A 13532-nucleotide genomic window follows, 5' to 3' on the forward strand; every position below is an offset into this window, starting at 1 on the left:
TACCGGAGCTACTGACGTGTGAAACCGGCCTTACCTGGTGAGGTGGATTCACTAAACCACAGGTCAGGGTGAACACATGCACCTAGAGTGTCAGCAAAGTAGATTTTAAGGTACGTGGAATCTTGATGACTTAGGCAATACTTTATGATGGACAGCAATCAGCAAACAAACAAGCGAGGCAAAACACACTGAAAGTCCCATAACCAGGACAGATATAGAGGAGAATGGCAGGTCTGAATCAGCACACATACATAGGTGTCAGGATCCACAGCAGGTTGCAATGTAATGTGAACAGACTCGAATAATAGTTTGTGATGTTACAGCAAGTGGTGGGTTAACCAGCAGGTATGACAGGTTGGAGAAATCATAGGAGTTTGCAAAGATAAATGCTGCATAGTACTAAGTATTAATTTGAAAAGCTTATATCAAATAATGGGTTAACCAGCTGGTCTTGTGGAGGCATATGTGCTACTTACAGAAATATGAGGACATAATAGCAATAGAAGAAACTGTCATAATACTCCGACAAAGGGGTGTGTCCAACTCGGCCTCGTGCACACGTCAGGATTTTGTCAGGATTTTGTCAGGATTTTGTCAGGATTTTGTCAGGTTTTTTCCTCAGGATTTGTAGCCAAAACCAGGAGTGGAACAATAAGGGTATGTTTCCACGGTCAGGAAACGCTGCTTGTTTGACGCTGCGCAGAGCTGCAGCGTCAAACAAGCAGCGTCCAGATGTTCCAGCATAGTGGAGGGGATTTTATGAAATCCCGTCTCCACTATGCGTGGAAACCCGCACGCGGCGGCCCTGCGACTACGGACATGCTGCGCGTCTTTTCAGATCGCAGCATGTCCGTACACCTTGCGGGGACGCACCTTGCTCACAAACCATTTATTGATCAAGCCTCAAAGGCCATTTAATTGGTTACTTAGCTGTGTGTGTAATTGCACTTATTCTTTATTAAAAGGATTTTTAACATCAGTAAAATTGCAAAATGTTTATAAAATGAGAAACTTTGGTTTTACCTCATTAAACATCCTGTCTTCTCATGAGGAGAGTGATTTTTAACCCCTTAATGAAGTGAAATGAGCCAATTTTTTTAAATCTGACCAGTGTCACTTTATGTGGTAATAACTATGGAACACTTCAACAAATCTCAGTGATTTTTAGATTGTTTTTTGTGACACAATATACTTTATGATAATGGTAAATTTAGGTTGATATGTTTTGTGTATATTTATAAAAAATATCAGAAATTTGAGAAAAATTTAAAAAATTAGCAATTTTTAAACTTTGAATGATTATCCCTTTAATCCAGATAGTCATACCACAGAAAAACATTAATAAATAACATTTCCCACATGTCTGCTTTACATCAGCACCATTTGCAAAATGTTCTTTTATTTTGTTAGCATTTTAGGAGGTGAAAACTGCAGCAGTAATTTTTCACTTTTTCAAGGAAATTTACAAAATTTATTTTTTAGGGACCTATCCATGTTTGAAGTGCCTTTAGGGGTCCCATATATTGGGAAACCCCAAAAATGAAAACCATTTTTAAAACAGCACCCCAACATATTGAAAACAGCAGTCAGGTAGTTTATTAACCCTTCAGATGACTTTCAGGAATTAATGCAAACTGGCATGACAGAAATGAAAATGTGTATTTTTACCACCTAAATGCCACTAACTTCTGAACAGGTTACAACAGCCGTCAGACTCTAAGGTCGCTATTTGGTCTTGAATTGCCATGGCAAACATCTGGACCACAAAATCATGATCTGAGGGCACCAATTGGGATAAAGAGGAAGCCCCCTCCCTCTGTTAACCATTTATAATGATGTAGTCACTATTGACAGCAGAATCTAAGGGTTAAATAGATTTGGACGGTGTGAACATTGATCGTGGCTGATGCAACAAGTTGTCAGCTATAGTGGACAGCCGACAGCTGCTGGATTGTTACCTGTATGGGGATGCTATTCTCTTATTTCTCAGGTCAGTTAAAAGACGTATTGGCGGACATTAAGGCTACTTTCACACTAGCGTTAACTGCATTACGTCGCAAATGCGTCGTTTTGCCGAAAAAACGCATCCTGCAAAAGTGCTTGCAGGATGCGTTTTTTCAGCATTGACTAACATTAGCGACGCATTTGCGACGCAATGACACACGTCGCAACCGTCCTGCGACGGTTGCGCCGTGCTGTGGCGGACCGTCGGGAGCAAAAAACGTTACATGTAACGTTTTTTGCTCCTGACGGTCCGCTTTTTCCGACCGCGCATGCGCGGCCGGAACTCCGCTGGAACTCCGCCCCCACCTCCCCGCACTTCCCCGCACCTCACAATGGGGCAGCGGATGCGCTGGAAAAATGCATCCGCTGCCCCCGTTGTGCGGCGGGGACAACGCTAGCGTCGGGGACCTCGGCCCGACGCACGGCGACGGGCCGAGCCCGACGCTAGTGTGAAAGAAGCCTTTGGGGTTGAATCTTATTTTGTACTGCTTGTTACCAATATTACCGATAACCTATGTACTCTATCAGCAGTGACTGGATTCCTAGGTGAGGAGCGCAACACTCTGAAGCTCTTTGGTGCACAGCACTGCTTTGAAGTTGGCTAGATCATACTCTTAGCGCCCGTTCTGGCCAACTTCAGTGCCCCAGCACTTCCCTAATCCCCACAAACAGGATGGTGGTAGGCTGTGGAGCAGAGCGGTTTGAAAAAATGATCTAGAGACATCCCCTATACAGGCTTGGACTGGCCCACAGGGTAATCCTCCTGTGGGCCCCTGTTCCAGAGTGGGCCACCACCCTCTCATATGAGCAGTACTTGGCGCAAAATACTTGAATCACTATGTACAAAGGCAGCAGTTTAATCATTTAACAATCTACCCAGTTCATCGTTATATAAATTCATGATTGAGGATAATGTCATATTTGCATGTAGTTGAAAAGTGGGGCCCTGCAGTTTCTTACTAGGGTGCCCCTGGCACCCCAGTCCAACAGTGCCTTTATAGGTTTTAGGAGTCAAACAGTACATTATTTTTGTACCGTTGGGCTCATAGTTGAGTGGACCACTCCAAATACTTTACTATCCTTGCATAGGGCACTATAGTAATGTAGTCTAGGCTGACTTGTCTACTTCTATCAAGCTGTGCAAAAATGTAAGATATTTTTATGTATAAGTGCCACCCCACCAGTACTGCTGCATATTTATGCGGTGACATATGTCTGCTCTCATATTTTTACATAGCTAGGTAGCTTTATAATTTGAGCATCTATTATATACTTACTATGATATTTTAGGGAAATATTTTACAAATGCAAACATTTTACTGTATATTAGGAACTGATGACATACTAACCTCTATTGCAAAAGCCAGAAACAAAGCTATTAGGTAAAAAGTAATGCTGAGTCATGTTGTTATAATGAATTTTACAGTACACAGCCTATTAGGTCCATGGAAAGATACAAACTATGTGTCATTGCAGCCTAGGAAGATACTGTGTGATCATTTCCTTGTTTTTTATGTGTAGCAGGAATCCTGATGATGATGCTCTGCAGGGATGAGTGTTCCTGGTGATGATGAGCAGGGTGCTGATGCTGGCAAGGTTTGCTGCGTATCCTGTTTGCTATTTCTGCAGTCACGTGAGGCCCCTTTAAGTTTCCATTCAGAGCAGCTTGTGGTGTCACATGATGGACATGATATAATGTAACCACATCAGCGAGGAGCCACAGGCTACAGCAGGGGACTGAGAGGGAATAGGACAGAGCTCTGCAGCACTCACAGTCCTATCACGTTCTTCACAGGCTCCGAGGATACAGATGCATGGACAAGAAGATGATAGGGGGCAGGACACTGCGTACAGGCAACTTGACTGGGAAGGGACTGAGATGAGGCTGAACTTTCTCTGCTAAAAAAGGAGAAGTGACGGCGAAGCAGAGCAAACTTCCATCCATCGCACGCAGGGATGGAGGGAGAGGTGCAGCACATCATAGTATTGGACAGCAGAGGGAGAAGCAGCAGGATCCCAATCCAGCAATGAGAGAGAATAGAGGAGGGAGGAGCAGCCACTTCCAGCACAACACATGGAGAAGGAAGCAGCAGCCACCTGCAGTGCTCACCTCTGTCACCAAGTCTTGTGCTCACATTCCCTGGCACACCCAGCTGCATGGCAGGGACACTATGGATACTGAGGCCTCACTGAAGAGGCTGCGGCTCAGCTCATCCCTCATGGTAAGTCATGGCCACCTGCGTGTGGTCTTAGCACTTGTATCCTCTGGCAACTGATGGCAGCTGATAGGAACAATCATTAGTAGATGTGGTTCTCAATAACCAGCGTCATGTTTTCCAGCCGCACAGCATAATGCAGCCCGAGCCCTGGACACGCGCCACGCCCCCCTATTGTCCAGGGCACGAGTGGAGGATATACACAGTATATACAGCTATCTATAGGCAGTATACAGCTGGGCATATGGATATACACAGTCTACAGCTAACTGTAGACAGCAGATAGCTGTGTATATGGATAGAGACAGTATATAGCTGTACCCATGGATATAGACAGTATACTGCTGTCTATAGGGATACACTATACAGCTGTCTATATAGCTATATGGTATAAAGCTATGCATATGGCTATATAGTGTATACAGCTAACTACAGTATACAGCTAACTACAGTATACAGCTGTCTATAAGGATATATACAGTTGTATATATACAGTATACGGCTATATGGATTTATACAGTTAAGTTTGCATATTATACATCTATAGGAATATATACAGCAGACAGCTTTCTATATAAAGTATACAGCTGTCTATGGATATATACATCTATCTTTATATAGTACACAGCTATCTATGGATATATACAGTATATAGCTATGTATATATACTGTAATCTCTATAAACAGCATGTGTGTATATGCAGTATACAGCTCTCTCTATGGCTGTATATGTGTAGCTTTATGACTATGCACAATTCTCTATACGGATACCTACAGTAAACAGCTCTATATACAATATAAAGCTATCTTATATGGGGATACGTCTAGTAAACAGCTTTGTATTTGGCCATGTAGTTGTCTATAGACTATACAGGCTATAGCTGTCTATGGCTATAGTCAGTATACAGTCTATAGCTGTGCATGTGTGGACCTATGGGCTCCATAGTGCTCTGTCCTGAGCATGGACTGACATGCTATATGGAGGTTTCACGGCTTTCACTTGCTGTTCACACCGGGCACACGCCCCTTGTCTCACTGAATGCACACTGGGTAGCAATGTTCGGGCAGCAGTAGTGTGTGGCAGGACATTGTGTTCATGTTGTTATGTAGTTGCTCCCTCACACGCATGTAGAATGGAGTCTTGACGTCAGTTGTCCTGTGTGTGCGATGAGGGAGCAGTGATGTGAGAAGAGCCGCCGTGCCGCACGCTGACTGCTGGGAACTCTTCTATGTCCGCATTCCAGCTCATGTTGCGCAGATAAAATTCAGCCCTGATGTAAACAGAGAGGAGGAGCCGAGAGCTCAGCGCTCCCTCCCCACACTCCTCCCAGAGCTCCGGGTGCACATGGTAATGTGTACATCTCTTATGTAAGCGCATGTGCAGTGTATGGTAGAAAGCTATGAGGTAAAACCGCTGGTGTAGGGTTATGGTAATTGGTAAATGTCTGAGGTAATGTGTGAGGTAAACAGACTAGTGCAGGGTAATCTGTAAATGTATATGGAGGTACTCTATGAGGTAACCAACATGATGCAGGGTTATTTGTACATGTCAGGTAATCTATAAGGTAAACAGGCTGGTACAGGGTTATGTGAACATGTTGGAGGTAATCTTATGAGGTAAACAGGCTACTGCAGGGTTCTGGTACATGATGTCTGGAGGTAGTCTATGAGATAAACAGACTAGTGCAGGGTAATGTGTAAATGTATATGGAGAAGGTAATCTATGAGGTAATCAACATGATGCAGGGTTAGGCTACTTTCACACTAGCGTCGGGCACTGCACGTCGCAATGCGTCGTTGTGGAGAAAAAACGCATCCTGCAAAGTTGCCCACAGGATGCGGTTTTTCTCCATAGACTTTTATTAGCGACTAGTGTTGAGCGATACCGTCCGATACTTGAAAGTATCGGTATTGGAAAGTATCGGCCGATACCGGCAAAGTATCGGATCCAATCCGATACCGATACCCGATACCAATACAAGTCAATGGGACTCATGTATCGGACGGTATTCCTGATGGTTCCCAGGGTCTGAAGGAGAGGAAACTCTCCTTCAGGCCCTGGGAACCATATTAATGTGTAAAAGAAAGAATTAAAATAAAAAATATTGCTATACTCACGTCTCCGACGCAGCCGGCACCTTACCGAGGGAAGCGGCAGCGTTCTTTGTTTAAAATTTGCGCTTTTCTTTCCTTTACTGAAGTCCCGGCTTGTGATTGGTCGCGTGCCGACCATGTGGCCGGGACGCAACCAATCACAGCAAGCCGTGACGTAATTTCAGGTCCTTCAGGATTTTAAAATTACGTTCCGGCGTTGTGATTGGTTGCGTCGCAGTCACATGGGCAACGCAACCAATCACAGCAAGCCGTGACGTAATTTCAGGTCCTTAAGGATTTTAAAATTACGTCCCGGCTTTGTGATTGGTTGCGTCGCAGTCACATGGGAGACGCAACCAATCACAAGCCGTGACGTCACGGGAGGCTGGACACGCACGCATTTTAAAATGGGCGCGTGTCCAGCCTCCCGTGACGTCCCGGCTTGTGATTGGTTGCGTCGCGATCAACCAATCACAAGCCGGGAGGCTGGACACGCGCGCATTTTAAAATTTTAAAATGCGCGCGTGTCCAGCCTCCCGGCTTGTGATTGGTTGACCGCGACGCAACCAATCACAAGCCGGGACGTCACGGGAGGCTGGACACGCGCCCATTTTAAAATGCGCGCGTGTCCAGCCTCCCGTGACGTCACGGCTTGTGATTGGTTGCGTCTCCCATGTGACTGCGACGCAACCAATCACAAAGCCGGGACGTAATTTTAAAATCCTGAAGGACCTGAAATTACGTCACGGCTTGCTGTGATTGGTTGCGTCCCGGCCACATGGTCGGCACGCGACCAATCACAAGCCGGGACTTCAGTAAAGGAAAGAAAAGCGCGAATTTTAAACAAAGAACGCTGCCGCTTCCCTCGGTAAGGTGCAGGCTGCGTCGGAGAGGTGAGTATAGCAATATTTTTTATTTTAATTCTTTCTTTTACACATTTTTACATTAATGTTGTTTCGATACCGATACCCGATACCACAAAAATATCGGATCTCGGTATCGGAATTCCGATACAGCAAGTATCGGCCGATACCCAATACTTGCAGTATCGGAATGCTCAACACTATTAGCGACGCATTGCGACGCAGTGCCACACGTCGCAACTGTCGTGCGACGGTTGCGTCATGTTATGGCGGACCGTCGGCACAAAAAAAGTTACATGTAACTTGTTTTGCACGTCGTGTCCGCCATTTTCAACCGTGCATGCGCAGCCGAAACTCCGCCCCCTCCTCCCCGGACCTTAAAATGGGGCAGCGGAAGCGTCGTAAGACGGCTTCCGCTGCCCACGTCGGGCATTTTTTTCACAGTATGCGTCGGTATGTCGGGCCGACGCAGCGCGACGGCCCCGTACCAACGCTAGTGTGAAAGCAGCCTTATGTGTACATATCACTTAATCTATAAGGTAAACAGGCTGGTGAATTGTTATGATACATGTTGGAGGTAATCTATAAGGTAAACAGAGGTATGGTACATGTCTGAGGTGATTTATGAGGTAAACAGACTGGTGCAAGGTTATGGTACATGCCTGAAGTAATCTATGAGGTCAGGCTGGTGCAAGGCTGTGGGACATGTCTGAGGTAAACACACTGGTGCAGGGTTGTGGTACATGTCTGAGGTATACAGACTAGTGCAGAGTTGTTTGTACATGTCTGAGGTAATCTATGAGGTAAACAGACTAGTGCAGGGTTATGGTACATGTCTGAGTTAATCTATGAGGTAAACATACTAGTGCAGGGTTATGGCACATGTCTGAGGTAATCTATGAGGTAAACAGACTAGTGCAGGGTTATGGCACATGTCTGAGGTAATCTATGAGGTAAACAGACTAGTGCAGGGTTATGGTACATGTCTGAGGTAATCTATGAGGTAAACAGACTGGTGCAGGGTTATGTCTACATGTACAGTACAGACCAAAAGTTTGGACACACCTCATTTAAAGATTTTTGTGTATTTTCATGACTATGAAAATTGTACATTCACACTGAAGGCATCAAAACTATGAATTAACATGTGGAATTATATACTTAACAAAAAAGTGTGAAACAACTGAAATTATGTCTTATATTCTAGGTTCTTCAAAGAAGCCACCTTTTGCTTTGATGACTGCTTTGCATGCACACTTTTGGCATTCTCTTGATGAGCTTCAAGAGGTAGTCATCGGTAATGGTCTTCCAACAATCTTGAAGGAGTTCTCAGATATGCTTAGCACTTGTTGGCCCTTTTGCCTTCACTCTGCGGTCCAGCTCACCCCAAACCATCTAGATTTGGTTCAGGTCTGGATAGTGTGGAGGCCAGGTCATCTGGCATAGCACCTCATCACTCTCCTTCTTGGTCAAATTGCCCTTACACAGCCTGGAGGTGTGTTTGGGGTCATTGTCCTGTTGAAAAATAAATGATGGTTCAACTAAACGCAAACCGGATGGAATAGCAACTTTTGGTCTGTACTGTATATGGAGGTAAGAACAAAAACCACTGATACATGTTCATTATATAACCTCAAATCTGGAGATAATAATCAACAGACTAAAAAGAGTTTATACAACTTAATATAGATTTAAAGATCATACTACAAGAAGGCTATGTGCACACGCTGCGGATTTTGCTGCGGATCCGCAGCGTTTCCGCAGCTGAGGGTCCGCAGCGGTTTCCCATGCGTTTACAGTACAATGTAAACCTATGGGAAACGCAATCCGCAGTGCACATGCTGCGGAAAGAAACGCGCAGCAGTTTACATTCCTTAGTATGTCAATTCTTTGTGCGGAATCCGCAGCGGTTTTACACCTGCTCTATAATAGAAAACCGCAGGTGTAAAACCGCAGTGGAATACGCACAAAAACGGCGGTAAATCCGCAGGAAAAACATGCAGCTTTTGCCCTGCGGATTTATCAAATCCGCTGCGGAAAAATCCACAGAGGATCTTTCTACGTGTGCACATACCCTTAAAGAATGTCTCACCATGAGAGACGCCAGTCCAATTATAATGAATGCTCAAATGCAAAGCACTAATACAACTCTGGAACATACATCATTTTCCACAACAGTCTATAGCAGCATACACTCACCGGCCACTTTATTAGGTACACCATGCTAGTAACGGGTTGGACCCCCTTTTGCCTTCAGAACTGCCTCAATTCTTCGTGGCATAGATTCAACAAGGTGCTGGAAGCATTCCTCAGAGATTTTGGTCCATATTGACATGATGGCATCACACAGTTGCCGCAGATTTGTCGGCTGCACATCCCAAAGATGCTCCATACAAGGCAGGATGGATCCATGCTTTCATGTTGTTTACGCCAAATTCTGACCCTACCATCCGAATGTCACAGCAGAAATCGAGACTCATCAGACCAAGCAACGTTTTTCCAATCTTCTACTGTCCAATTTCGATGAGCTTGTACGAATTGTAGCCTCAGTTTCCTGTTCTTAGCTGAAAGGAGTGGTACCCGGTGTGGTCTTCTGCTGCTGTAGCCCATCTGCCTCAAAGTTCGACGCACTGTGCGTTCAGAGATGCTCTTAGGCCTACCTTGGTTGTAACGGGTGGCGATTTGAGTCACTGTTGCCTTTCTATCAGCTCGAACCAGTCTGCCCATTCTCCTCTGACCTCTGGCATCAACAAGGCATTTCCGCCCACAGAACTGCCGCTCACTGGATTTTTTTTCTTTTTTCGGACCATTCTCTGTAAACCCTAGAGATGGTTGTGCGTGAAAATCCCAGTAGATCAGCAGTTTCTGAAATACTCAGACCAGCCCTTCTGGCACCAACAACCATGCCACGTTCAAAGGCACTCAAATCACCTTTCTTCCCCATACTGATGCTCGGTTTGAACTGCAGGAGATTGTCTTGACCATGTCTACATGCCTAAATGCACTGAGTTGCCGCCATGTGATTGGCTGATTAGAAATTAAGTGTTAACAAGAAGTTGGACAGGTGTACCTAATAAAGTGGCCAGTGAGTGTATATGGTCCTAACAACACCACAAATACAAAAATAAAGTAAATGAAACTTCTACTGAAGGGGGATAGAAAAATAATGGGCCAGACTTACAAAATCTTTAAATGGGTGTATTACTTGAGAGTAAATGTGGCGTCTCCCCACTCCCTTTTTTTTGGTGTAAAATAGGGGTGGAGAGATGCGACATTTACTCTCAGGTAATACATCCATATATAGATTTTGTAAGTCTGGTCCATTATTAGTCTGAAAAAAAATCACAGGATGGGCAAGCTAACAGGAATCAAATACCCTGTACCAAAAAAACCCTCTTATGATAGATATATGCAGAAAAAGTGCACAGTGCATATAAAGTGCAATGAATATACAAAAGGACTCCTTTGATCGGATGGAAATTATATGGGGGAAGTAAAAATAGGTTTACCGTAAGTAAATACTGTTTTCCATATACCACAGACCATGGGGATAAGGTAATATTAGGAGATGCCCTGCTTACCCATATTTCCCTGTCAGCGTGTGTGGGGCTGCATCGGACACACGCTGACAGGCAAATATGGGTAAGCAGGGCATCTCCTAATATTGCCTTTTCCCCAAGCATACTGTATATCTTTCAGAGAGGGTTTTTGGTACAGGGTATTTGATTCCTGTTAGCTTGCCCATCCTGTGATTTTTTTTCCTGCGTTTTCTGTGTCCTTCACACATAAACCTCCTATGTGCCTTGTCTGCTGTAGTTTTTGATGACGATAAATGTGATTTACATAATAATAAAACTTTGTAATATTTTTATTATAATTTTTGGACTATGACTCCGAGAGGTCTTGTAGGATCTATGTATGTGGAGGTAATCTATGAGGTAAACAGCATGATGCAGGGTAATGTCAGAGGTAATCTATGAGATAAACAGACTAGTGCAGGGTTATGGTACATGGCTGAGGTAATCTTTGAGGTACCAGAAACAGACAAGTGCAGGGTTATGTGTACATGAATATGGAGCTAATCTATGAAGTAAACAGCATGGTGCAGGGTTATGATACATGCATATGGAGGTAATCTATGAGGTAAATAGATCAGTGCAGGGTTATGGTACATGTATATGGAGGTAATCTATGAGGTAAACAGGCTAGTGCTGTGTTATGGTACGTGTCTGAGGTACCGTATATAGTCGAATATAAGCCGACCCGAGTATAAGCCGACCCCCCCTAATTTTGCCACAAAAAAATGGAAAAACTTAATGACTCGAGTATAAGCCTAGGGTGGAAAATGCAGTAGCTACCGGTAAATTTCAAAAATAAAAATAGGTACCAATAAAAGTAAAATTAATTGAGATATCAGTAGGTTAAGTGTTTTTGAGTATCCATATTGAATCAGGAGCCCCATATAATTCTCCATACAGTTCATGATGGGCCTCATAAGATGCTCCATATTAAAATATGCACAATATAATGCTGCACAAATGTTGATTATGGCCCCATAAGATGCTCCATAGAGATATTTGCCCCATATAATGCTGCACAAATTTTGATTATGGCCCCATAAGATGCTCCAGAGATATATGCCCCCATATAATGCTGCACAAATGTTGAATATGGCCCCATAAGATGCTCCATAGAGATATTTGCCCCATATAGCGCTGAACAAACGTTGAATATGGCCCCACAAGATGCTCCATAAAGATATTTGCCCCATATAGTGCTGCACAAACGTTGAATATGGCCCCATAAGATGCTCCATAGAGATATTTGCCCCATATAATGTTGCTTCGATAAAAAAAAAAAAAAAAAAAAAATGACATACCTCTCGTCACTCAGGCCCCCAGCACTTGCAATACTCACCGGTCCTCGTTCCGGCGCCGCTGTGTCTTTCGCATCTTCTGCACTAACGTTCAGGCAGAGGGCGCGGACTAACCACGTCATCGCGCCCTCTGACCTGAGCGTCACTGCAGAGGACGCGGAAGACGGAGCGGCGACCGAAATGAGGAGAGGTGAATATCTCGCAGTGCTCCCCCTCCCCATTATACTTACCTGCTCCTGGCGCAGTCCCTGCATCTTCGGTCTCCGGGTGCTGACAGCTTCTTCCAGCATTGAGCGGTCACGGTTACCGCTCATTACAGTAATGAATATGCGGCTCCACCCCTAAAGTGGAGTCGGGTCCTTATTCATTACTGTAATGAGCGGTACCATGTGACCGCTCAACGCTGGAAGAAGCTGTCAGCGCCTGGAGACTGGAGATGCAGGGACCTCGCCAGGAGCAGTTGAGTATGTCACAACCGCCACTCCCCCTTCCCCGCCGACCCCCCTGGGACAATGATTAGAGTATAAGCCGAGAGGGGCACTTTCAGCCTAAAAAAATGGGCTGAAAATCTTGGCTTATACTTAAGTATATACGGTAATCTATGAGGTAAACGGGTTGGTGCAGGGTTATGGCACATGTATATGGAGGTAATCTATGAAGTAAACAGCATGGTGCAGGGTTATGATACATCATATGGAGGTAATCTTTGAGGTAAACAGACTCGTGCTGGGTTATGGTACGTGTCTGAGGTAGTCTATGATGTAAACGGGCTGGTGCATTATTATGGTACATGTATATGGAGGTAATCTATGAGGTAAACAGCATGGTGCAGGGTTATGGTACATGTATATTGAGGTAATCTATGAGGTAATCGGCATGGTGCAAGGTTATGGTACGTGTCTGAGGTATCTATGAGGTAAACAGACTAGTGCAGGGTTATGTGTACATGTCAGAGGTAATCTATGAGGTAAGCAGGCTGGTGCAGGGTTATGGTACATGGCTGAGGTAATCTATGAGGTACCAGAAACAAACTAGTGCAGGGTTATGTGTACATGCATATGGATGTAATCTATGAGGTAAATAGATCAGTGCAGGCTTATGGTGCATGTATATGGAGGTAATCTATGAGGTAAACAGGCTGGTGCAGGGTTATGGTACATGTCTGAGGTGATTTATGAGGTAAACAAACTAGTGCTAGGTTATGGTATGTGTCTGAGGTAGTCGATGAGGTAAACGGGCTGGTGCAGGGTTATTATGGTACATGTATATGGAGGTAATCTATGAGGTAAAAGCATGGTGCAGGGTTATGGTACATGTATATTGAGGTAATCGGCATGGTGCAGGGTTATGGTACATGTCTGAGGTAATCTATGAGGTAAACAGACTAGTGCAGGGTCATGTGTACATGTCAGAGGTAATCTATAATAATACCGTATATACTCGAGTATAAGCCGACCCGAGTATAAGCCGACCCCCTAA

The 13532-nt window shown here is 44.4% G+C and overlaps 1 protein-coding gene across 1 annotated transcript in view; it reads left to right on the forward strand.

Annotated features, from left to right (window-relative positions):
- The first annotated feature begins 3594 nt into the window (after nt 1-3594).
- The window catches only part of TSGA13 (testis specific 13), a 566886-nt gene continuing 556948 nt past the window's right edge, over nt 3595-13532 (forward strand). The window contains exon 1 of the mRNA XM_077264456.1: nt 3595-4226. The gene's annotated coding sequence lies outside the window, so the exon portion shown is untranslated. The remainder of the gene's footprint in view (nt 4227-13532) is intronic.

Source organism: Ranitomeya variabilis, chromosome 5, assembly GCF_051348905.1.
Source record: "Ranitomeya variabilis isolate aRanVar5 chromosome 5, aRanVar5.hap1, whole genome shotgun sequence".
Taxonomy (NCBI): Eukaryota; Metazoa; Chordata; class Amphibia; order Anura; family Dendrobatidae; genus Ranitomeya; species Ranitomeya variabilis.